Source organism: Myotis nattereri (assembly GCF_964212035.1).
Source record: "Myotis nattereri genome assembly, chromosome: X".
Lineage (NCBI taxonomy): Eukaryota > Metazoa > Chordata > Mammalia > Chiroptera > Vespertilionidae > Myotis > Myotis nattereri.
In genome coordinates, this window is record NC_138078.1 from 34,383,041 (window position 1) to 34,409,865 (window position 26,825).

The 26,825-nt window shown below is 35.3% G+C and overlaps 1 protein-coding gene across 1 annotated transcript in view; it reads left to right on the forward strand.

The window, feature by feature from the left end:
* The first annotated feature begins 367 nt into the window (after positions 1–367).
* HDX (highly divergent homeobox) overlaps positions 368–26,825 on the forward strand; it is a 151,321-nt gene continuing 124,863 nt past the window's right edge. Inside the window, exon 1 of the mRNA XM_081081491.1 lies at positions 368–521. The gene's annotated coding sequence lies outside the window, so the exon portion shown is untranslated. The remainder of the gene's footprint in view (positions 522–26,825) is intronic.

Genomic DNA, 26,825 nt, shown 5'->3' on the forward strand with positions numbered 1-26,825 from the left:
TCAGGAATACTGACTATATAACTGTCAATTGAACATTGACCACAGCAGATTATAATTTCTATATGTGCTCATTTGATTTTGGCAGCTTTCAATAATTCTGCTGAAAGTGTATCTCAAGTTGTAAGACCAGACAGCACCTGCTCAAATGGCTAACATATAACTACAGGGATGCTGGGCGTTCACAGTTATTTAGGAAGGGAGAGGTACAGAGAGGCCTAGCCTTGCACTCAGCTCAGAGGTGCAGGGAAGAGGCAGCTCCACTGCAAGCAGCCATCTCCACTCCCCCTCCCTACTCCTGGGTCTGGGCTGGGGCCAGGGACTGTCCGGAGCTGATCTCGGGCTCCCATTGGCCGCTGTCTTTTGTGACGTCACGATCATGATGAGAATTGATGATCGGACACGCTGATTTCATTGTGTGAAGAGGCAGTGGAGACCCAGGAAAAATCTCGCTGAATCCGCCGGCCCCAACAGTGGCCTGATCTGGGATCCTTGATCCCTCCCGTGACTGCATCACGCCCGAGGTAAGCACCCAGATTGGGTGGGTGTGAAGGGTGAAGGAGGGCAAACAAGGCACCTAGTTAATGCTCTGCCCAGTGGGGGGACTGTAGGTTCAGAGGCCTAATGAGGCTGACAACAAACTGGTGCGGGTTTGGGGGAGCTAACTGCCTCTATTTCCTGAGCGAAGGCTGAAGGCAGCTTGAGGTTCCAAATGAGCTGAGAATAGCGATACAGTGGGCACTGCCAGAAAGCAAAGGATTTGCTCCGAGATAAGGCGACTTTGGGGATGAGCTTCTGGCCCCGGAATAGGAAGAAGTGGCGCCTCTGCCTCGGAAGAAAGGAGTGGTGGTGGTGGGGGGGTGAATTCTATCACTTCTAGATTTCACTGGACAGTAGATTTCTCATAACCCCACTCAAACGCACCGAGGGTGCTGCGCCTGCGCTCTAACAACTTAGAGGGGGCAGTTCTTGGCGAGGAGAATAGGCTTGGAGTATGCGCAAGCGCTTTTTCCATTTCGCTGGAAGGGGTGGGGTTTAGCTCTGCCTGGGCAGAATAAGGGGAGGGTTAGGGGTTGGCCCTGTGATGTTACAAGTGCCAGTTTAAGAGAAATCTGCCAGTTACTTTTGAAACTGGCTTACTGAGTATACCCAGACCCAAAATGGGCCTGATGAATTTAAGAAGGCAAATTCTTAATCTACAGATATCAGGTTTGGAATAATGCAAGGAATTCAGAGAGGTATTTGTGGAATAGAAACTACTGAGATGAGAAACAATTTGGAGAAAAAGAAACACTAATTATTCAAGTGAATCAAACTTTCATTCTTCAAGGAATTCTGATTTGGAGTGCCACTCAGTGACTGTGAAACTTAAACTCTTTGGAGAGAATCAGGGTGAGGTCCATTTTGGAGACTCAAAATTCTAAGACATTTTTCTTTCTTGTCTTTTGTTTTTCTTTTTGGAACTATCTCTTATAAAGCCTTGGTCTCTGTTTCAGGTTTGGTGCTAAGTCCTTCTTTCTTCTTCCTCTGTGTCTCTGCTAGAACCACCAATGGCAAATCCTATTTTGAGAGACCACGTCCAACTCCCCTTCATTGGGAGAGGCTGCATTACTCAGAAACTGTGAGAAACAACCTGCCTGCCTGTCCTTGGTGGATAAATTGTACAGTAGTGTTAATTTTGCTCTACTCTTTGATCATGAAGTCTTGAGTATTTCACAGCAAAATTTGGATTTTTCTTCATTTCTCATAGTTAAGGGGTTATCAAGTCCTGGTGAATTTTCCTTTGAAAGACTTCTGCTACCATTTTTCTCTTATCAACACCCATCCAGTCACATCAAGAGCTTCCTAGTTATCCTTCCCTTGTGCCCGAAATTCCTGTCAGACTAAGTGTCCATGAACATTTCTTTCATCAAGTCATTTTTCTTCACCAAAATAATATTTGTTCTCTATAATCTATTTTTCCAAGCCCAATTCCACTTGGATTGAAAATGGCTTTATAATCTGGTTTCATTGTACCAGAGGTACCTTATTTTACTTTATTCTTCACTGCATGACTGTCCTTCACCTAGGATGCCCTCTCTTCTGCTTATTCACATTTACCCACTTTGGAAGCTTATCTCAAGTTACACTTCTCCAAAAGTACCTTCCAAGTCAAACTCAACCCTTATTAAGCTCAACTTTTCTTGAACTTTTACATCATTTCTTACATTTGTAACTCTCTGTTTGCTTTATTTTCTTCTAATGTACTTGTGTGTATGTGTATGTGTGTTAGACTAGACTCCTCAACTGCATTTTAAAGGCCTTATTAAGGGTTGAGTCTACGCTATCTACTTCTTTATCTTCTGCCCACAGCACCTGGATCTAGATGAGTATTTGAAATATCTGCAGCCATATATGGTCTTTGTTCCCCATTGCTTGGGAATTGAGAAACAAAGTAAATATATATATATATATATTCCCAAAAATGTATACACACTTTAATATCTGATAGCTTTATAATAGTGGGTCGCCTCCAAATATGTTCTGTCCATATAAACAAAACCAAAGGATCATTATCCCAGAAGTGGTTCTCTCTATTTTTTCAGTTATAAAAATACTAAGACTTTTATATTTTTTTTAGATTTCTTTTATATGACATTGCATTATGTATCTTATATTAAAATCTAGTAATTATTCACTCTTTTTATTGCAACATATTTTACCACTGCTGCTTTATACTATCACTTATAGTTCTCATTTGTATGTCTCTTGAACCAGAGCTATTCATTGCAATGGTTGCTATTATATAATATATCAGTTATCAATTTTTCTACCCCTTGGGTTTCAAACTGCATTGTTTATTCCACAGAGCTGTTTTATTTGAAAGAATGCATGACCATTGTTTAAAATAGAGATTTTAAAATATATTTTACTTTGAATGCTGCTTCACTTGGAGGCACCATCCCAATATTACATCAAGGTTTGTGGTCCAGGAAGGAACATGGATGAAAAGGAGTCCAGAAGGGTGTTAGAACATGTAAATTTGAAAATCATTGTTATAGTTTATTGTAAGTGAATTATGAATGTTATTTACTATAAGTGAAAAATTCTTTCTCTCTGATTTTTTTTCTCTTATTACCTACATTATATGAATCCCACCAAAGTGTTTTAAGTTGTAGCCAGCTTGCATAGTAATTAATAAGAATTACCTTGACATTTACATGTAGACCAATAGATAACACTGTTCAAAGGTAGGACACTCCAGATAGAATATAACGCTTAGAAATGTGCTCCTTACTCTAGAGAGCTTAAAGTAATATATGAAAAAATATAAGAATGTAGTGTTTGTGTTTTTAGGGTTTATTTTACAATTCCTTTCTGAATGAGAGAATGACATTGGGATTGCTCATTTAAGTTGTAAGTTGAGTTGATAGAGATTTTCTAATGATAAGACAATTTCCCCATTTTACATAGGAAACTGAAGACCAGAACAGTGAAGTGCCTTACCAGCATTAATGAGTGCTAATGTGTATTAAGAATTTAGTGCCAGGAATTGTGCTGACAACTTTATATATGTTGTCACATTTAAACTTCACAATATTCATGAGATAGTTTCTGGTATGGTTTTCCATTTTACAAATGAGGGGGGGGGGAAGGCTCAAAGTAGTTGACTTTCCTGGAACCACATAGTTACAAAATGTCACAGAATGCAAACATAAGTAGGTCTATTTGACTTTTAATCACCAAGCTATACTTGGCCAAGTTAATATATAATGATTTTTTTTTTTTTTTGGCAGAGCTTTGGTGAGGATCTAAATCTCTGGAGACCCAGCCTAATGAGTGTGTGTGTGTGTGTGTGTGTGTGTGTGTGTGTGTGTGTGTTTTATACCATAATGTTTTCCATGAAACCAATACTTTTTCTAAAAAATCAGTCATTTCTGACCTTTACCAAATGGTGTATACATACATTCCTTTTTAGGTATTTTATTAAAATACTCCCTCTTAGTCTTGGTTGAAAAAAGATGGCATGAAATTGTATATAAAATGTGTTGTTAAAAATATTTAACTATGCTTTTAAAATTATATTGTACTTCCAGAAGGAATTATATATTCATATAGTGTTAATCTACAACAGGATAAAAAATAGTTGAATTGTTCATTTTCATTTTGCAGTGGAACCATTTATCTAAACATGAATTTGAATGTGTCTTAATATACTTCCATTGAGTACATTATATCTAGGCATACTGGTTTGGAAGTAAACAGTAAAAATTTTGGAGAGATGTATTCTACATAAAAACGAAGCTGGTGAGGTTAAGTAAATTCAGAAGCTTTCACTGACCCCCCTGAGATCTTTCCAGTCTACATAAAATCTTAAGGCAACAAATTGAAACCTATCTTTGAAAACAGAGTCATTCTTATGCTAGCTAGTAGCAAAATTGTCTGGGTTAACCAGAGATCTAGATACATGGCAAATGAATAAATGAGATTATACTGTGTCAATTAAGTGCTATATACTTTACATCTGTAAAGAAATTCAGAAGAGAAGCTGTCCTACTTTCTTGGTCTTCTGTTTTAGAACTATGTCAATTGGGTTGATCCTTAGAGTCTTTTTTTAAATTTATTTTTATTGTTGACAGTATTACAAATGTCCCATTTTCCCCCACTGACCCTTTCTAGCCTGCACCCTCCCACTGCCCAGCCTTCATAACACTATTGTCTGTATCCATGGGTTATGCATATATGCATAAGTTCTTTGGTTAATATCATCTCCCCCCTCCCTTTCCTCTGGTATATGTCAGTCTTTTGCATGCTTCAATGTCTCTGGTTCTATTTTATTCATCAGTTTATTTTGTTCTTTAGATTCCACATATGAGTGAGATCATGTGATACTTGACCTTTCCCTGACTGGCTTATTTTGCTTAGCATAATATTCTCCAGCCAGCCTTAGAATCTTTAAGCATGTTATTTGTCAGAGTGGCAAAATTTTTGGAAAACATTTTCTTAGCCTCACTTCCTTTGGAGTTGGGGACAATTTTTTTAAAGTTCTTATAACATCCATGCTAACATGTTACTTATATGCCCCTGTAGACACTTTTCTCATGTAGATAAGCATTTGCACATGGTGCTTGCCCAAGTTCATACAAGTAGTAAGTGGCAGGGAAGGACTTTAAAACAGAGGTTGTTGCACTCTTAACTATTAGGTTAAAGGTTGGAGAGCTAGAATGAGGCTTCTCTTCTTTATAATTTTTAAAAAGTGTGTATGTTCATGTGTGTGTGTGTTTCTCCCTAACTTCTCTCTTTCTGAGTCTCTAAAACCAATGACATTTTTTCTCTCTCAGTGGAGATAACAAATTTTAATAGAAAGACTGTCGTTTAAGAGAAAAGGATCATTGTGTTGACCTCCACTGGCTTCATTGGCAGAAAGCATATAGACAGACTCATACACTATTCATTCCTACTGTCAAGTACCAAGCAATGGTGAAAGCATTTCTGGATTGTGTTTTGTGAACAAACAAATTATAAATTTTCTACTCCACTAATATATTGTTTTAACATATTTCTTTATATATATTATACTTTCTTGCTTGGTTAGCTTAGTCTCCCTACGGTGTGTTATGAGGATGCAATAGCTATGTGGTTTAGGAAAGTAGTTATGAGACCCATTCTCCAAAGAGCTTTGCCCTTTCATAGACCAAATATGTGTTGTGTTGAAGTCTCCTCAGACTTGACTCATCCCCGCTATTCTTAGACAGCATGAAGTTATTTTTGAATATGTATGTAAATTAATGAATTAATAGTCAAGCATTTTGTTTAGAACCTATACTAGTAGGCTTACTTTTAGCATCATTTAATGCATAAAATATGCTAAAGATCAGTTTCAGTTCTTTTTTATTTTTCCAGATAGTAGTACTTAATGTAGAGAGAAACTTTTTCTTAATCTCAGCATTGTGATGTCAAAAAATTTATTTTTCTGGTAGTGTTTGGTACATCTTTATTTATTAAATACTTGCTACACAAAGTGTATTCCTTGGATTAGCAACATGATTACCTGGGGGACTTCTAGAATTGCAAAATCTCTGGCCCTTCCCAAGAGCTACTGAATCAGAATCTGAATTTTAATAAGATCCCCAGGTGATTCATATACACATTAAAATCTGAGGGGAGCTGATGTAAAGTGAAATATGTCTTCTTGTACAGCTTTGAATTCTAAGAGTTGGTAGTCATAGAAAAAACTCTGAATTTCCTTTTGTCCATTTTCACATGTATAAAGAAATATGATAGTGATGGCTTTACCATTGAAATGATATTTATCTAAATTATTTGACTTGTTAAAAGAGTGTTACAGAAGAGTATACACTGAGTGGCCAGATTATTATAACCACCTGACGTTTGTAGGCAAATTAGCCATACACTGCATCGTATGGGATATGGAAGCCAAAGGCCTGTTCGAACACCTTTGCTGTCTGCAGTTACCAAGATAAAACGTCTCCAATTCGCACAGGAACACAAGGATTGGACAGTCGAACATTGGAAAAAAGTCATGTGGTCCGATGAATCAAGTTTCCAGTTGCATCATGCAGATGGCAGAGTGAGAATTTGGCGCAAACAGCATGAAAGCATGCACCCCACATGCATGAGTACAACTCTTCAAGCTGATGGGGGCAGTGTTATGGTTTGGGGCATGTTTTCCTGGCATGATTTGGGCCCTTTAATTCATGTGGAACAACGTCTGAATAGCACAACATACCTAAGTGTCGTTGCTGATCAAGTTCATCCTATTATGTTGATGGCGTATCCCAATGGAGAAGGCTTCTTCCAACAAGACAATGCGCCATGCCACGGTGCTCGTATTGTACAGGAGTGGTTTCAAGAACATTAGGGAGACTTTACCTTGCTTAGGTGGCCCCCACAATCACCAGATCTCAATCCAATTGAGCATTTGTGGGACGAAGTTAAAAGAGCCATCAGGCAGCTGGTTCCACAACCATCAAATCTCACAGAATTGGACAGTGCTATTCATCAGGCATGGTGTCAGATTCCTTGCATCCTTTCAACATCTCGTGGAGTCAATGCCAGGAGGAATCGCCGCAGTATTGAAGGCAAAAGGTGGCCCAACGAAGTACTGATGGGGTGGTTATAATAATCTGGTATGTATATATATATATATATATATATATATATATATATATATATATATATGCCATGTTCAAAGGGTGTTAAACCACATTGTTTACCCATATCTTCAGAAAAAAAATCACTTCTACCGTCGTGGTAAACAACCTGCTTCCCTATTTATAATGTTCTGGCCCTCTAGCAACTTCAGCGCAAAATTATAGCTAATTTGCCTACAAACGTCAGATGGTCATAATAATCTGGCCACTCAGTGTATACATGTATATATTGAGATCATTGTCACTAATAGCTTCAAGAGGAGCTCTATTAATTTTATATTTGTTGCTGTAACAAATTATCACAAGCATAGTGAGTTATAGAACTCATGTATTATCTCACAGTTCTGGTGGTTAAAGGCCTGAATTAGGTCTCACTGGGTTAAAATCAAGGTGTCAGCAAGGCTTTCCTTTGTGGAGGCAGCTCTAGGGAAAAATCTGTTTCCTTACTTTTTCCAGTTTTTAGAGACTACCCAAATTCCTTGGTTTATGGCTGCCTTTTATCTTCAAAGCTAGCAATGGCTGATAAAATCTTTTATTATTATTATTATTATTATTATTATTATTATTAAGCTTATTGGTGTGACATTGGTTAATAAAATTTCTCACATGACATCATTCTGACACTTAATATTCTACCTCTAGTGTCTACATTTAAGGATCCTTGTGATAATACTGGGCTCACTCAAATAATCTAAGATAATCTCCTTATTTCAAGGTCAGCTAATTAGCAACCTTAATTTCTCCTGTATCCTTAATTAACTTTTGCCATGGAAATTAACATATTCACAGGTTTCAGGAATTAGGATATAGATATCATGAGATAAAAAGTAGGTTCAGGGCTTGGGTCGGGGAAGGGAAGTACAGGAATTGATGGCCTTTTTGGATAAAGTCAGTCTACAATATTTTATAGAAATAAACAATTAGTCAATGTTATGAGATGAATTGTGTCTCCTAAATTAATTTGTTGAAGTCCAAACCCCCAGTATCTCAGAAGCTGACCCTTTTTTTGAAATAGGACCATCGTAGATGTAATTATTTAAATTAAGATAGATCATGCTGGAGTATAGTAGGCTGCTAATTCAATATGTCTGGTGTCTCTATTAAAGGAGGAAATTTGAATACAGTCACACATACAGGGAAAATGTTATGTGACCATGAAGACAATCATTTACAAGATAAGAGTCCTAGAACAAATATTTCTCTCACAGCCCTCAGAAGGAACCAACCCTACCAACACCTTGATTCCAGACTTCTATCCTTCAGAACTGTTAGACAATAAATTTCTGTTTAAGGTACTCAGTTTGTGGTACTTTGTCACAGCAGTCCTAGCAAACTAAGATAGTCCGGATTGTCCTTTAGTTAATATCTAAGTATCATCATTCTCAAAAGTATTTCTTTAGTAAATCTATTGTGTAATATGCTAGGTGTTGGACAAAGTGAATTATACATTACAGAGCTTATAATATATACAGTAGACATTTTTCATAAAACAAGTTCAGAATCATGTTTCTTCAAATCTCTGGCCCTCAGTTTATTCAACTGTGAAATGAGTGCACAATCTTTATAATATCTAAGGATATTTCTACTTTAAAAATTCAATGATTCCATTTATTAATTAAATTTAAGAAGTTATTAAATCCATTTTGTGATAAAAGCAAATATCATTAATAAAAGAGGGACTGGGTGAAAAAGGTGAAGAGATTGAGAAGTACAAATTAGTAGTTACAAAATAGTCAATGGAATGTAGAGTACAGTATGGGGAATACAGTCAATAATATTGTAATAACTATGCATGCTGTCAGGTGGATACTGGAAATAGAGTGTGTGTGTGGGGTGGAGTTACTTTGCAAAATACATGATTTTCTAACCATTATGCTGTACACCTGAAACTAATACAAAATAATATTTAATGTAAACTGTAATTGAAAGATTAAAAAAGTAGTTAAGTGCAGGTAAAGCCCTCAAAATCGTAATAAGCTTTTTTTTTTTTTTCAGGAAGCAGTATCATAACTACCATCCCTACTACTCATTGCCCATTTTCTAGCTTTCAATTTTAAAGACAAGTAATAAAGACACTATTGAGAAAAATCTTTCTTCTTTTGACTCTCTTGTTTAAGACTTATGTCTGCAACATAGTACATTAATGATACTATGAATGTAACATATGCTTAAGAAATAAATTTAAGTGAATAAATCATCAAAATATCTGTGGTGATAAATCTGCATATTTTTTTTTTTTAATTGTGACTTGGAAAGTGAAGGTTTATTTAGCAAAATGTGTTTCTCTTTCTCATTACTGTAAAGTGTATTGGAGCAACATGTGTTCTCAATATTCACAAGTAAATCTGTAGTTTCTAGTAAACTTGATAATATTTTTACAAATGGTTATCAGGTTACCTAATTTACATTGTAGCAGTAAAATAATAATTGCTGAATGTGATCATGATTAAACCCTGTGCTCAAATCTGGTTTGATTAACATCAAGAAATACAGTTGTAATGAAATACCCAAAAGCACGTTAGTTGAGTAACAACCTCTCCCTTTGTGTCTCAAATCCACATGAGAAATATGACTAGGCAGGAGAAATGCAGTAAACACTAAAACATTAGGGGTCAATAGTAATCCCATTCTTCAAAGATATATATGTTTATGATTTGACAATAAACATATATATGTTTTCTATCTTAATATCACAGGCTTCACATAGGGCAGTGTCTCTCAATCTAAGGTCTGCAGACCCCTAGAGGTCCAAGAATATGTTTTCAGAGGTCTGCATATTTACAACATTTTTTTTAAATTTGAGATTTTTATTTCACTGATAAATAAAAACCCACAATATTCATGCATTCATTCACACACAGAGCCTTTCCACCAGGTATAAAGACAACACATCTTTCTTTTTTTAAAAAATGCATTAAAGTATAATTGGTTAAAAGACATATGATCAAATTAATTGAGTACACTAAGGCTGAGTTCCTCAAAAGAGACCCAAAGATATGTCTTTGGCAGTATAGGAAGGATATTGTTTGGGGTTTTTGCTTTCTTCTTTCCAAAGAAGAAAGAAGGGTTTTCACCTGTTGCTATCAGATTTGGGTTGTGCTCCATGAGATTTTTGAGTCATTAAGCACTTTCTTAGTATAGTGAAAGTACTTGAGGGGATAACTTTAAGCTTCCATTATTTCATGTGTGTACATTGTTTCAACGTGTGTGTATATTGTTTCAACACTATATATGTATGTGCATTTATATATAGTTGCCTACCTACCACTAAATGGTGTGCTTTGGGGAATCTTTCTCTAATCCCCAAAGAACAGGAGTACACATTCCTCCCCCCCTAAGTTTTTCAGACTTTTGAAGTTAAATCAGGAATAAAAGGTATAAAATAATAAAATAGTCTATCTCTTTGCTCCCAGGTAAAATGACCCTTAAGTCTAACATGGACTACGCATTCTGATTCACAAAAAGCTAAAAGAGTCTCTAGCCTAAGTGAATAAATATGGCTTTAGCCAGACCAGTGTGGCTCAGTGGTTGAGTGTCAGCCTATGAACCAGGAGGTCACAGTTAGATCCCTGGTCAGGAAACATGCTTGGATTGTAGGCTCAATCCTCGGTATGGGTCATGTCGGAGGTAGCCGATTAATGATTCTCTCTCATCATTGATGTTTCTGTCTCTCTCTGCCTCTCCCTTCCTCTCTGAAATCAATAAAAATGGATTTAAAAGGAAATATGGCTTTATCATTTTTAGGAAAAAAGTAAAAATTAAACTTATTGAGGTTAGATTAGTTAATAAAATTATATAAGTTTCAAGTGTACAAGCCCATAATACATCATCTGTATGTGCTCACCACCCAAAGATTTGTTTCCTTTTGTCACTATATATTTTATCTCCTTTACCGTCTTTAACCTCCTCTCACAACAGTAAATTAAAATGCAACCAACATTTTAAAGGTATTAACCAAAAATGTGAATTGCTAGATGTTAGTGGTAAAAGCTTATGGCAATGGAACCACTTTAACTAACTTGTAAAAGATAGAAGTGATTTACTTGCACAATTTGCTTGCGGTCAGAAACATAAAAAGATACACAAATTAGGCAACCAGTACGTATGGATCAAGGTACTATTTAGTTCATCAGAAGATGCTATATGTCACTGATCATTAGCATTAGTTGTCACATATTCTGTATGAGTGTGCATGTGGGATTGTATGAAAGAGAGCTGAGGCAACAGGAAATCAATCATCCATTTGAGACTCTGTCTATGCTTCTGTTGTTCAACTAATTATGTTTGAAACTGTGGGTTTTTTTAAAAAATTATGTTATAATCTGAGTTTTGATATATGAGTGTAAGATAAGGTATTTATAGTTTAAAGGTATTTTATTATTCTAACATATTACCACCTTGTGATAAAAATTAATAAATTATAATTGATGAAACAATCTGAGATCTAGCATATTAAACTGATAATGCTTTTTTTTAGCAAACCTTAATTCTCTTTGAATTTAGACATTAAACATATAGTACAGAAATTATGCCTGTAGATGTATATATTTTTATATATTTATATGGAAAATGTATACATAAAATTGTCTTATAATTTTTGCTCATCTCACTATATATATTATATATATATATTATATATATAATACATATATATATTATATATATATATATATATATATATAGAGAGAGAGAGAGAGAGAGAGAGAGAGCTTTTATGTTGCTTAAAACTATTACTAATTACACCGAATTTTAAGTATTTTTTAAATGAGGTCAGTGTACAATTTCTTTGTGCTCTGAGAAACTCTTATGATAGATGGTTAAAATTCCCTGTTTCATATATCCACCTAAGTGACAGAAGCATATTATATATCTAAAATGGAAGATAAGAGATGTGGGCAATGAATTTCAGTAATTATAGCCCAATAAATAAACAATGAATACTCTTTCATAGTATTAGAATATACTCTATGTCTGTTACTTGAACTTCATGTTTAAAAAATGTTGAACATATATTTTTTGCAATATCAGCAAATTCTGGCAAGGTAATTATAAAAGAAGGTAAATAGAACTGTGTGTGGTTTTTTTTAAGAATAATGAAATATAAATGACAGATTAAAGTGACAGCTTCTGGGAACATATTTACTATAGCAATTCTTTTTTATTGTTGACAGTATTACAGATATCTTTCTCCCCCCCGCCTTTGCTCCCCTCCACTCAATCCCTACCCCACCCCAGGCCTTCATCACACTATCACCTGTGTCCATGGGCTATGCATATATGCATAAATGTTCTTTGGTTAATCTCTTTCCCTCGCCCCCAGCTCTACCTCTCTGAGATCTGTTAGTCTGTTCCATGCATCCATGTCTCTGGACCTATTTTGTTCATTTGATTCCACATATAAATAAGATCATGTGATACTTGTCTTTCCCTAACTGGCTTATTTCACTTAGCATAATACTATCTATTCTGTTGCAAAGGGTAAGAATTCTTCCCTTTTACAGCCACATGTTATTCCGTTGGGTAAATGTGCCATGACATTTTTATCCATTAAATCTGTTGATGGGCACTTGGGCTGTTTCCAGATTTTAGCTATTGTAAATAACACTGCTATGAACATAGGGGTGCACATATTCTTTCTGATTGGTGTTTGGGAATTTTTAGGTTATATTCCCAGAAGTGGGATTGCTGGGTCAAATGGCAGTTCTTTTACACTTCTTAATATTTTATTAAGTTCAGTTCCCAAAACCACCCTGACTTCTCCTCCTGTATGTTATTTTTGAAAGAACAAGGTTCAAGCAATTTGTTTGTTTTTGATGTACAGTTATTCTGATGTTTTATTTGCTCTTAGCATATGATTTATAGTTATTTGTCTTTCTGAATTTGTTCATTTGTTTTTCAAGTAAAAACTTTGTTCTTAGCTTGAGAACAATCTGATCTCTTGTGTTTCATGTTTCACCTAATTCACAAATAAAGGTGGTGCTCTGAAAAATAAAAGTATAACACCAAAACATTTTTTTTCATTAAGTTCAAAGTGTTGTTGCTTCATAAATTTGGCTGGGAGCTTCTCAGGTGTAATCTGAAACCTTGCCAGCCCCTATCCCCACACTAAGGAAGTCAGGGAAAGACAAAAAAAAAAAAAAAAAAAAAAGAGAGAGAGGCAGACCTTTTCAGATTGGAAGGGGGTAGGTTTAACAAACAAGAAACTTTACTTAGTATGGTTATCTTGGGTGTCTGTAAGATTATTAGATTTGATGACTGATATTTCTGCACCTGCCTGTCAGAATCTTAGAAGTTTATATAGAGGCCTTAACAGGGTTCAATCATTGTACCCAGTCCAGATAGCCTCAATATAACATTTATGTTTCAAAAATGTATCCCGGGAGCAGCTTTAGTGAGCTCGAAGGCAAGCAAAATGTATATTCAAAATAGAGAAAGGGGTGAGGATACTTTAATTACCAAGTCCAGATCGAGAGTCAAGTGTCAGTCATGTGTTCTGATGATCTCCCCCAAAATTTGATGCCTTTTGGAATGTGTCCTGAGTGTTCATCATAGGGATTTATTAACATGTAGGTGGCTCATTTGGTGGATATCTGGCTGCATTAAATGCCGATGCCATATCAATAATACAGGCACATACAAGAGAAAACACTTTGTTTTCCCATGAAGAGCCCTATTATTTGAACCATTGATTTGCTAAGTTCCTTAGGGTGGGATTCAGATCACTCAGGGTGTTCACTTGTGTTTTTATGTGATTTAATAAAGATGACACATTAACTGATTCATCAGGTATGAGCACAAAACTTTCAATAATGTCCAAGACCATTTTATTTTATAGGAATTTTTTTAATTAGAAACTTTCCATGGGTGTCAGTGATTTATGAACCAGGACATAGAAAATAGTAAGGATTACTCCAAACTCTTGCAGGAGGACCAAAATATCTTGACCCTACAGGGTTTATTCATGGTCATCCATCCCTGGGTTTGCCTTTGTCCAAGCCATAGGATTAATCTCTTTAGAACAGCCTACTGTGAGTGCAAAGGGTTCAAGACCAGGGCTCATGAGCGATTACTAACCAAACAGTTCTGATTTCAGCACATTGGCTGCTATGGTTCATTCTGTTCTGAGACTTGACACCTGGAGAAGTGTTGTGTACACTGCTAGTTCCTATTGCTCTATGGGGGTATATTGTTTTTTGTCCCCTTTCTACAGGCTTTCTTCCCCTTCTTTTGTCCTGCCACAGCATCCATACATTTTAGAATCTCAGACACATCTAACTTAAAGCATAACATTGTTTGGAACATGCTTAGAGCTTCAATTTGCTTCACAAGTATTTTTGCCTTCTCAAAGGTGGCTTGTCGTTCTGATCCCCAGTCCATATGTCCCTCACCCGTTTTTAACCAAGTGTCATAAAGGACAGAGACACTGTACCAGGATGGGAATAAGAGTCTTTCACAACTGCAAAGTCACTACAAAAGGCTTGCATCTCTTCCATAGCCTTAGGGGTTGGGTAAGTTTGAATTTATCCAACACAGCTTCTGGGACAAAACACATCTTATCTGACTAGTGGAGTCCCAAAACCTTAAAGTGATACTTGGGCCTTGAATTTTCTGTGGGTTTGTCACCCATCTTTTACCTCACAGATCTTCCAGCAAAACCTTTAGTGTCCTGCAGCAGAAGCAAGTCTTAGCGTGTTAACATTATAACATCAATGTAATGGTACAATTTTACTATACAGTGTAGAAGAAACAGGGGCAAGTTTCAGAGACTCTTCAGGGACTGAAGAAAAAAAAAAGGTTCTTTAAAAATATGAACGGCTGCAGGCAACACAAACGGATATATAAGAGAGCTATACCCCATGATATATTTTCGGGCTGTGCAGTTAGCCTTGGGAAACACTTGAAAGATTCATTATTGTCCCTTCCAGATGAAAGCAAATGGATCTGTTATAAGAAACATGTACTTGTCAGAGTCTTTCCATCAATCTCTTGGAAACTGAAGCACCTTTGTAGGAACACTTTTGCAAAAGCATCAGGTAAACCAATTAGTGTCTGCAAATGACAAGACTTAAAAATGGTATTGGTTAAATATCTGATGAAAGTTCACATACACAAACAAAAATGATGCAATTGACAAGTAAGTCTAGTTATGTTTCAATATATATGTAAAAATTATGACTTATAACTTTATACCAGGACATACCTGTTTTTAAAGAATTTCATATAAATATACCCAATAGGAAATTTAACATTACTTATATATGAGACTAGAAGCCCGATGCACAAAATTCATGCAAGAGTAAGCCTTCCTTCCCCTGGCTGCTGGCACTGGCTTCCCTCTGGCACCTGGGACCTGGGCTTCCCTCACAGCCCCGGCTTCATCTTGAAAATCTTCAGAAGGACTTCTGGTCTAATTAGCATATTATGCTTTTATTATTATAGATTGCTTTCCATAAAATTTAACTTATTCAATGTTGCATAGTTGTAAAATGAACTTAGCTCTTTTAATAGAGAAGACTCAGTTTTCTTAAGTAGTCAAAGACTTAATGGAAACAAAACACGTACTCAGTTTTTAGGCAGCTTTTATTTAAGGTAAAGAAAAACCTTTGTTTATAATTTCTTTTTAAAAGAAGACCAATAATCTAAGAAATCCTTGTCTTTTTAAAAGAGAGAAAACCAAATTCTTATTTTGTACTAGTGTAACTTGATATTAAAAGTCTCCTTTTTTCCTTTTAAACTAAATACATTTCAATCTTAGCTTGACCACACATAAAATTACTTTTGAAGAATCATTTTCTATAAGTCTTCTGCAACTTGTTATACCTAATTAGGACTTGTTCTATTTTTCTCCTTTCTTATTCTGGAATAATAATTTTATTTTAGAATAAAATTACTTTATCTTTTTCCCTTCAATTGAAATGCATCTCTATTCCTCATACCTTCTACCAGAAACACATATCCTACTTTTTATATACAGTCATTTTCTTTTATCATTATTTCTAATAGTTTTGTAAAAACAAAAGCAAACAAAACACACAAAAAACTTTAGCTCTTTTATATAGAAGTGTTGGCTACTGCAATTTGTATTTTTTAAAAGCCTTTTATTCTTCAGTCTCTGTGGACAATGTTTTGGTTATCTGCTGGGATGTTTACATTTTAAAAACATGATAAGACTTTCAACTTCAAAGAACAGAAAAATAATGTAAGGTATTGTCCTAGGCATTTTGGGAATAATTGTTATTTTAAAATTTCATCTGTATTAGGAATCTGATAGCATGGGGAAGTTTATCTCTTTACTCAATCAATCATATAACATCCTCCTCTTAATTTAACCACTTTTCCAGAGTTTTTACTTTTTAGATCCCATCTCTTAGTTCTAATCCGGCTTTCTCAAAAACTTTCTGGATCTTAATCTATAGCATTTTTTGTTCTCCTGTTTTTACAAAACATCACTCTAAGCCTTAGAGCCTAAGGTCTCAAACTTATTACCTCACTCTTCCACTTTAGCTGCCAGTCCTGAAACTAGCATAGTAGTGAATAACCACATGTCCTCTAATCTCAGATCTTTTTTCAACTTTCTAACTTGAATTTTAGCCTCTACTTGGGCACCAGTGACCAGCTGAAATGTCCACAGTAGAGGCTAACCCACTGTGGCAATCATTTGTTTTCCTTCTTTGCCACAGTGTTTGTTCCTCAAACAAATGCCTTCAAGCAACTGGTGTTTTTGTGGTGCCCCAACAGTGGCATAGCAGTCCACAAGCAACTGTTATGTGGGCCATCCCTCCTCACATAGATGTCAATGGCCAATGTGGGATTTGTCCCAAAGGTGCTTCTTTCCCAAAGCCCATGTCTTCTTTCTCTTGGTTGGCTCACCAATTGTTGCTACACAGACCATGTCTGGAGTTCCTCAGGTATAATGAGAAACTGCCTCCTGTGTGCAGATGGCAGGGAAAGACAGAAGAAAGGCTGATGACTCCAGATTTGGAGATGGCAGTCTTCATAAACAAGGGGATTTACTTTCTAAGCTTGCCTTGGGTGGCCTTAACTGGATTCAGTCATCTCCCTACTCTAAATAGTCTCAATGCAATATTTCTATTTCAAAGCTGTATCCTTGAAGCAGTTTCTAATATCGAGGAATGTAAACAAAATGTACATTCCAATGGCAGAAGGGAGGATGAGGAGCTTCCAATTGCCAGGGTCTAGCTCCTGGGTTAGGTGGTGGTCATATCTTCTGATGACATCCCCTAATAGGGTCAGTTCATTATTCTATGCTGAATTAAACTTTGGATAATAAAACACAGTTAAATGACTTAGTTTTTAATAAGAGAATCCTCCTACTTTAATATGCTATACTGTTATTTTTAATATTAAACTTACATTAAAATTATGAGGAGGCATCTGCATACATGGGCATGATACCCATTGGTGTTATGCTTAATTTCTGTATTCTTCAAATTTTTAAAAGATCAAGCTCTTATTACCTAGAACGACTCATATAAAAGAAGGAACTTTTACCTTTTACAACAGCATGGATGGAACTGGAGAGCATTATGCTCAGAGAAATAAGCCAGTTGGAGAAAGATAAATATGATATGATCTCACTCAGATGTGGGATATAATGATCAACATAAAGTGGTGAACAAAAATAGATCCAGACACATATGGCAGGGGAGGAAGCGGTTCTTGATCAACCAAAGGACTTGTATACATGCATATTAGCATAACTAATGGACACAGACACTGGGGTGGTGGGGGCTTGCTCTCAGGGGTGGAAGTGGCCGGGGGGGGGCATCAATCAGGGAAAAAGGAGACATATGTAAAACTTTAAACAATAAAAAAGAAGAAAAAGAAAAGATTAGTCTCTTTTTACAAGATTATAATAATAATAAATAATTTCTTCATTTGAGGTTTATTATAAACTAGAGGCCCAGTGCACAAAATTCATCCACTGGTAGGGTCCCTAGTGGCTGGCGGCAGCTGGCCGGGTACTCCCTCCCTTCCCCCAGCCACCTGCAGTCAGCCAGGGCCTCCCTCTCTTCCCCTGGTCGTTGCCACTGGTCAGGGCTTCCCTCCCTTCCTCCAGCCACCTGCCACCAGCCAGGGCCTCCCTCCTTTCCCCTGGCTGCCACGCCCCTTGGTTGAACTCCTGGAAGAAGTCCTGAGGGAACAATTTGTATACTGTGCTTTTATTATTTAAGATGATGTGGAGGTGGCTTGATGTATATTATTCCTTGTAAGATTTATCAGTTGGTTATAAAAATATTAACTATTAGTGTGCGGGGTTGGGGGGGAGGTTGGGGGTTAATGGGGGGGATGAGGACACATTTGTAATACCTTAACTAATAATAATAAAAAATATAGAATATAAGAAAGATAAAAAAAATATTAACTATTAACCAAAATAGCTTTCACATAGAACATTACAGTTTACCAAGAATACAATTCATTGTGTGAAGAAGAGCAGAGGTTTTATAGCCCATCTTCTAGATGAAACTGAGTACCAAGATATTAATTATTTCTCTTAAGGTCATAAGACTAACAAGTAGTGAAACTTAATAGGAGCGGAGGTGTTCTGACTTTTAATGTAGTGCTCCCACTCCATCATTCCAAAAAGCTACCTGAATTTCTGTTTACAGCCATGATGAAGTAACTAATAGAATTTATCCTGTCATCTTAAATATCTACAAAGAAAATTAATAAAAATATATATGAAATAATGGATTTCAGCTATTTTTCAAAAGGCAGCACAGGACCATAAACCCTGAAAGAAGTGAATCAAATAAGATGAGTCCTGTGATTGTTCCACTGACAACCTGGAGAAAGTTTCCAGACCATAACCAAGGGAAAAGGGAACTCATCCTGAAAGACTCTGAGTTGAAAAGCCAGATATTAGATTTCAGGGAGGACTGGATGGCTAGAATTTGAGGGACCGTGTATCGAAGAAGAAAAAGCTCATGGCAGAAAACTACACATTGAGAGAATTCTGGGAATTTGTAGAGGATCCCTCAAGTTTTTGGCTGAATAATGATTAGTGCTAATGTGTGAGTAAACTATTGAGGACAGAGAAAGATCCACTAGAAATAATCAGGCAAATATTTCTCAGAGGTCACATAGGACCAGGAATAGAAATATTTCATATTCCTAATAACCAAATTGGAAAACCTTATATTTCATGTAATATCTAAGAAGCTCCTCAGAAGGGTATTGCCTCAGTAATGTGGCAAATTAACCCTAAACTAAAGTCAATTCTGGTTTACAAAGCAAACCTCCAAAGAATCTAACTATTCCAAATAACTTTAAATATATCTCAGAACAAAGCCCACAAGTAGTTAAAGAATAAAAAAATCATCCAGTATGCAGCAATAAAGTTTATATTATCTGCAATTAAATGAAAAAATCATCAAGCATGCAAATAGTAAAATATAGTCCACAGTATGGTGAAAAAGCAATTATAAAAACCAAATGAATAATAATAGGTTAGTACAGAATTAGTAGAGAATAATGTTGAATTAGCTATTATAACTATATTCTTTATGTTCAAGACAGTAGAAGAAAGCAACAACACGATGAGGTTCAAAATGGAAGATTTATTGAAAGATCTAAATTGAAATTCCAGAGAAAAAGTACAGTATATGAAATGACAAATACAGTGGGTGGTTTTGACAGCAGATTACCCACAGCAGAAGAAAATGTTTGTGAACTTGAATACATACAAGCAGAAATTGTCCAAAATGAAAAATATGGGGAAAAACTAAAGAGCAAGAGTGAGTTCTGGGACCTTCTTCAACATAATGTACATGTTTTTGAGTCCTAGAAGGTTAGAAGTGTAATAATATAGTTAAAAATTTTTCCAAATTTGATGAAAATTATAAACCCACATATTTAAGAAGCTCAACAAATTTCAAGAAAAAAAAGCAGAATAAATGTTTCCATGACGTTTCATAATCTCATTGCTGAAATCCAGGAAAAAACAAATCCTTAAAAGCAGCCAAAGTGAGGTGGGGGAATCTTATGTACAGGGAAATAAACATTAGAATGATAGGAGGCATCTCAATGAAAATAATGCAATCTAGAAGACAATGGAGCACTATTTTTAACATACTGGAAAGAATACTGTTAAACTCGAAAACTATGCCAAAAAGGCAAACAAAATAAAGGCTTTCTTACTCACACAAAAGAAAAACAAATACATTGCCAACAGATATACATTACCAAAAATGTTCAAGAAAGTCTGTCAAGCAGAAGAAAAATGATACAAAATTGAAATTTGCATGTACACAATGGAATTAAGAGCATTGAAAATAATAAATATGTAGATAAATATGAATGATGTTTTAATTTAAAAAATTCACTTTCAGGTGTCATTTTAGAGTAAAAATTTATTGAGTGTTTTATAACATGTAAAAACAAAATGGATAATAACAATAGCACAAAGGCTAATAGAAGAGAAATAAAAGTATACTATTTTAAAATTCTTCTGTTACTGTAAGGTAGTATATAAAATGTCATGGTAAATTGTCTTGACAATAAATTAAAATGTATACTATGCCTGGTCAGCATGGCTTAGTGGTTGAGCATTGACCTGTGGACCAGGGGGTCAGGTTTCCATACCCAGTCAGGGCACATGCCCAAGTTGCAGGCTCAATACCCAGTGGGGGCCTGCAGGAGGCAGCCGATCAATGATTCTCTCTCATTATTGATGTTTCTTTCACCCTCTCTTCCTCCTTTCTTTCTGAAATCAACAAAAATATATTTTAAAAAATGTATACCATGGTCACTAAAACAACCACTAAAATACAATGACAAAATAGTAATGAGCTAACCAGTAAAATCAAATAAAGTTATAAAATATTTAATTAATCCCAAATAGTAAAAAAGGAAAAGAGGAAACAAAGACCTAATAATACAAGTGGAAAACAACAAAATTGTAGGTTTAAACCCAACCATATTAATTGCAAAATAGTGTAAATATACTAATTAAAAGGTAGATATTGTCACATTGGACTTTTCTATATAATATCTACAAGTAACCCATTTTAAATATAAAGAAATAGATAAGTTAAACAAATGAAAAACAATATATCATGAAACAATAATCAACAAAGCTGACCAGCTCAGCCAGGGTGGCTCAGATCTTGAGCTTCAACCTATGAACCAGGAGGTCAGGGTTCTATTCCTGGTCAGGGCACGTGACTCGGTTTTGGGCTTGACCTCCAGTAGGGGATCTGCAGGAGGCAGCCAGTCAATGATTCTCTCTCATCATTGATGTTTCTAGCTCTCTCTTTCTCCCTTCCTCTCAGAAATCAATAAAAATACATTGTTTAAAAGCTGACCACTCTAATATCTGATAAAGATTTCAGAGAAAAACCTATTATCAGAAATAAAGAAGTTCATTCATATTAATAAAGGGATCAGTTCATTAGGCGAACATAAAAATCCTAAATATTTAGGAACCTATAACAGAGCTCTAAAATATTTAAAGCAAAAAACTGATAAAACAGAAATCAGAAACAGACTAATTATAAAATTATATTAAGAGATTTTAACATCTTCTCTCAGTAATTACTAGAACAAGTAGAGAGAAAATCAATAACTGTTTAAGACTTGAACAATACCCTCAACATACTCAACCTAATTGACTAGTACACTCCATTCAAAAGGAGTAAGGTGCACATTATTCATGTACATATAATTGATCAACATGAGCTATGTTTGGGGTCATAAAACAAACTATTGAAAGATTAAAAATTGAAATCACATCAGGGATGTCCGCTGACATAACAGGGATTAAACTAAAAACCAGCAAAATAAAGATACCTGGGATATCTCAGGATAATTAGAAACTAAATAACATACTTGTAAGTAACCAATGGGTCAGAGGAGAACCCCAAGGGAAATTAAGAGGCACTTTGTACTCCATGAAAATGAATTTGCAACAAATCAAAATATGTGGAATGCAGTTAAATCAGTGCATACAAGTTAATTTAGAGCATTAAAGACATCTTAGAAAAAGAGAAAGTTTGAAAATTTATTATTTGAGCTTCACCAAAATGAACTATTACTGGAAGAGTAAATTAAAACCAAAAAAATAAAAATAAAAATAAAACTCATGTAGACGCAGACAACACTTTGGTGATTACCAGAGGGAAAGGGATGTGGGGAGAGATAGAAGAAGGTCAAGGGAGATAAAATGATGATGGGAGGAAACCTGACTTTATATTGTGAGTGAACACAAAATACAATATGCAGATAATGTATTGTATAATTGTACACCTAAAACCTATATAATTTTATTAACCAATGTCACCCCAATAAACTTAATGTAAAATTAAAACAAAAACAAGCAAAATGAGAAAATAAGAACAGAAGTAAATGAAATAGAATACAGAAATAATAAATAAATGCAATGAAACCAAAAGCTAGATTTTTAAGAAAAGACTTTACAACAGAAAAGAGAGGTGACACAAATTACCATTATCAGTAATGAGGGAAAAGGATCACCACAGACTAAACAGACATTAAAAATATATTTATAGTCTATTAAATTTATACCTACAAATTAAACAAACTAAAAGAAATGGACATATTATTTGAAAGACAGAATTACCAATGCTTCTTTGAGAATAAATAACAAGAACTGAGCACTTTATATCTGTTAATGAAATTGAATTTGCAATTAAAACCCTTCCTTTGAAAAAATCTCCAAGCCCAAATTACTAAACTATTGAATTCTATAAAACAAGGAAGAAATAATATCAAATATATGCTAACTTTTTCAGGAAATAGAAGTGGAGGTAAAACTTTGCAACTCTATATCCCAGAAATTGTTCTCGAAAATGGAAAATTAAAAAGGTGAAATTTTGTTCACTGTCCCCCAGAAGCTTATAGTGTAGTGAGATGAAATTAAGGAATTTCTTATCTCTGTATCTATCCTGGGGACATAAAATTTGATAGAATGGCTACAATGAACTAGAAATACAATACATAAATTAAGCAACCATTTCAAAAACATGCAAAGAAATGTAGTCCAAAAGCTAATGAATTAAAACATTCTAAAACTATTCAAATAATCCAAATGAATATGGAAAAAGAAAAACAGAACAAAAACTTAGAAGGACAAACAGAAAACAACTAATAAAATTGTATGCCTAAATCCAAGATTACTAGTAATTACATTAAAAGAAAGTGGTCTAGATACATAAATTGAAAGAGGTATTGTAATATTAAAATTTTAAAACCCAACTATATTCTGTATATAAGGAAATCATGAATAAAGGGTCAGATCACCAAAAGGATGTAACAATCTAATTGTGTATGTTCCTCTAACAACAGATCTTCAAAATTCAAAAGCAAAACTGATAAAATTAAAAATAGAAACATTTATGTCCTTTACCCATTTTGAGTTTATTTTTGTGTATGGTGTAAGTTGGTGGTCTAGTTTCATTTTTTTGCATGTATTTGTTCAATTTTCCCAACACCATTTATTGAAAAGACTGTCTTGTTTCCATTGTATGCTCTTGCCTCCTTAATCAAATATTAATGGAGCATAATGGCTAGTGTTGATTTCTGGATTCTCTGTTCTGTTCCACTGGTCTATATGTGTTCTTGTGCCACAGTGGCTTTGTAGTATAGTTTGATATCTGGTATTGTGAACCCTCCAACATTGTTCTTCTTCCTCAAGATTGCTGCAGCTATTCAGGATCTTTTTTTATGAATTTTTGGATAGTTTGTTCTAGGTCTTTGAAGTATGGCATTGGTATTTTAATGGGGATTGCATTGAATCTATAAAATTTTGGGGTAGTATGGACATTTTAATGATGTTGATTCTACCAACCAATGAACATGGTATATTCTTCCATTTGTTTATGTCTTCCTCTATCTCTTTTTTCAGCGTCCTGAAATTTTCTGAGTACAGGTCCTTTATCTCCTCGGTTAAATTTATTCCTAGGTATCTTAATTTTTTGTTGCAATGATAAGTGGGACTGTTTTTTTTTTTTTTTAGTTTCTCTTTCTATGAGTTCATTATTGGTGTATAGAAAAACCATAGACTGCTGGGTGTTAATTTTGTATCCTGCTACATTGCAAAATTCATTTATTAAGGCATGTAGTTTTTTGATGGAGTCTTTGGGGTTTTTCTATGTATTAAATGTAAGATGGGAAACCATAAAAATCTTAGAAGAAGCCATAGGCAGCAAAATAGCAGACATTTTTTGTAGCAATATCTTTACCGATATTGGACAATGGAAACTAAGGAGAGAATAAACAAATGGGACTACATCAAAATAAAAAACTTCTGCACAGCAAAAGAAACCATCAACAAAACAATAAGAAAGCCCACCAGATGGGAAAAAATATTTGCCAATGTTATCTCTGATAAGGGCTGAAACTCCAAAATTTATAGGGAACTCATACAACTTAACAAAAGGAAGATAAACAATTCAATAAAAAAAATGGGCAAAGGATCTAAATAGACATGTTTTGAAAGAGGACATACAAAAGGCCAAGAGACATATGAAAACATGCTCAAAGTCATTAATCATCCAAGAGATGCAAATCAAAACGACAATGAGGTACCATCTCACACCTGTCAGAATGGCTATCATCAACAAATCAACAAACGACAAGTGCTGGAGAGGATGCAGAGAAAAGGGAACACTCATGCACTGCTGGTGGGAATGCAGACTGGTGCAGCCACTGTGGAAAACAGTATGGAGTTTCCTCAAAAACCTAAAAATGGAACTTCCACTTGACCCAATGATCCCACTTATAGGAATATATCCCAAGAAACCAGAAACACCAATCAGAAAGGATATATATACCATTATGTTCATAGCAGAATTTATAATAGCTAAGATTTGAAAACAGCCAAAGAACCCATCAGCAGATGAGTGGATTAGAAAACTGTGGTACATCTACACAATGGAATACTAAGCTGCTATAAAAAAGGAGGAATTATTACCATTTTCAACAGCATGGATGGAATTGGAGAGCATTATGCTAAGCGAAATAAGCCAGTCAGTGAAAGATAAATACCACATGATCTCACTCATTTGTGCGATATAACGATTATAAACTGATGAACAAAAATAGATACAGAGGCAAAGAAGCATTGAACAGACTGTCCAACTACAGTGGTAGGCAAGGGAGGGGGGTAAGAGATCAACCAAAGGACTTGTATGCATGCATATAAGCATAACCAGTAGACACAAGACACTAGGGGGTGAGGGCATGTGCGGGGGTGGGGGTGGGTAAGGGAGGCCAAGGAGAGGTCAATGGGGCAAAAAGGGACATACGTACTACAATTTGTAATACTTTAGAACATTTTAAAAAATGACATTTTTACAAAAAAAGAGAAAGAGAGAGAGAGCTAGAAACAAACTCAAAATAAAGTCTTACATGTTAGACTCAAAACCATAAAAATCCTAAAGAAAAGCATAGGCAGTAAAGTCTTGGATATTTCTTGTAGCAATATTTTTTCTGATATATTACCTCTGGCAAGGGAATAAAAAGAAAAAATAAACAAATGAGACTATATCAAATAAAAACTTTTGCACAGGAAAGTAAACTATCAACAAAATTAAAAGACAGCCCACTGAATGGAAGAGGATACTTGTCAATATTATATATATATATTCTCCAAAATATATAAGTAATTTATGAAACTTAACAATGAAAAAAGGAACACTATTAATTTAAAAATGGGCAAAGGACCTGAATAGTAACTTACACAAAGAATACATAGAGTTGGCCAATAGACATATGAAGAGATGCTCGACATCACTAATCATCAGAGAAATGCAAATAAAACCACAATTGGAACACTGGCCCGGTGGCTCAGTTGGTTGTAGTGTTGTCCGATACACCAAAAGGTTGCAGTTTTGATTCCTGGTTATGGCACATACCTAGGTTGTGGGTTGGTATATATGGGAAGCAACCCATTGACATTTCTCTTTTATACTGGTATGGATGTTTCTCTCCCTTCCTCTCTCTCTAAAATCAATAAACATATCCTCTGGTGAGCCGAAACCGGTTTGGCTCAGTGGATAGAGCGTCGGCCTGCGGACTGAAAGGTCCCAGGTTCGATTCCGGTCAAGGGCATGTACCTGGGTTGCGGGCACATCCCCAGTAGGAGATGTGCAGGAGGCGGCTGGTCGATGTTTCTCTCTCATTGATGTTTCTGACTCTCTATCTCTCTTCCTTCCTCTCTGTAAAAAATCAATAAAATATATTTTTAAAAAAACAAACAAAAAAAACCCACATATCCTCTGGTGAGGATTAAAAAAACACAATGGAATATCACCTCACATCTTTTACAATGGCTTTCATCAATAAATCAACAAAGGAGTGCTGGTGAAGATGTGGAGAAAAGGGAACCCTCGTGCACTGTTGGTGGGAATGCAGACTGGTGCAGCCACTGTGAAAAGCAGTATGGAGTACCTTAAATATTTAAAAATAGAACTGTCTTATGACCCAGTGTTTCAATTTCTGGGAATTTATCCAAAGAACCTGAAACACTAATTGGAAGGAAGACATGCACGCCTATGTTCATGGCAACGTTATTTACAATAGCCAAGATTTGAAAGCAGCTCAAGTGCCCATTAGTAGATGAGTGGATAAAAAGCTGTGTTACATTTATACAATGCAATTCTACTAAAACCATAAAAAAATCTTACCTTT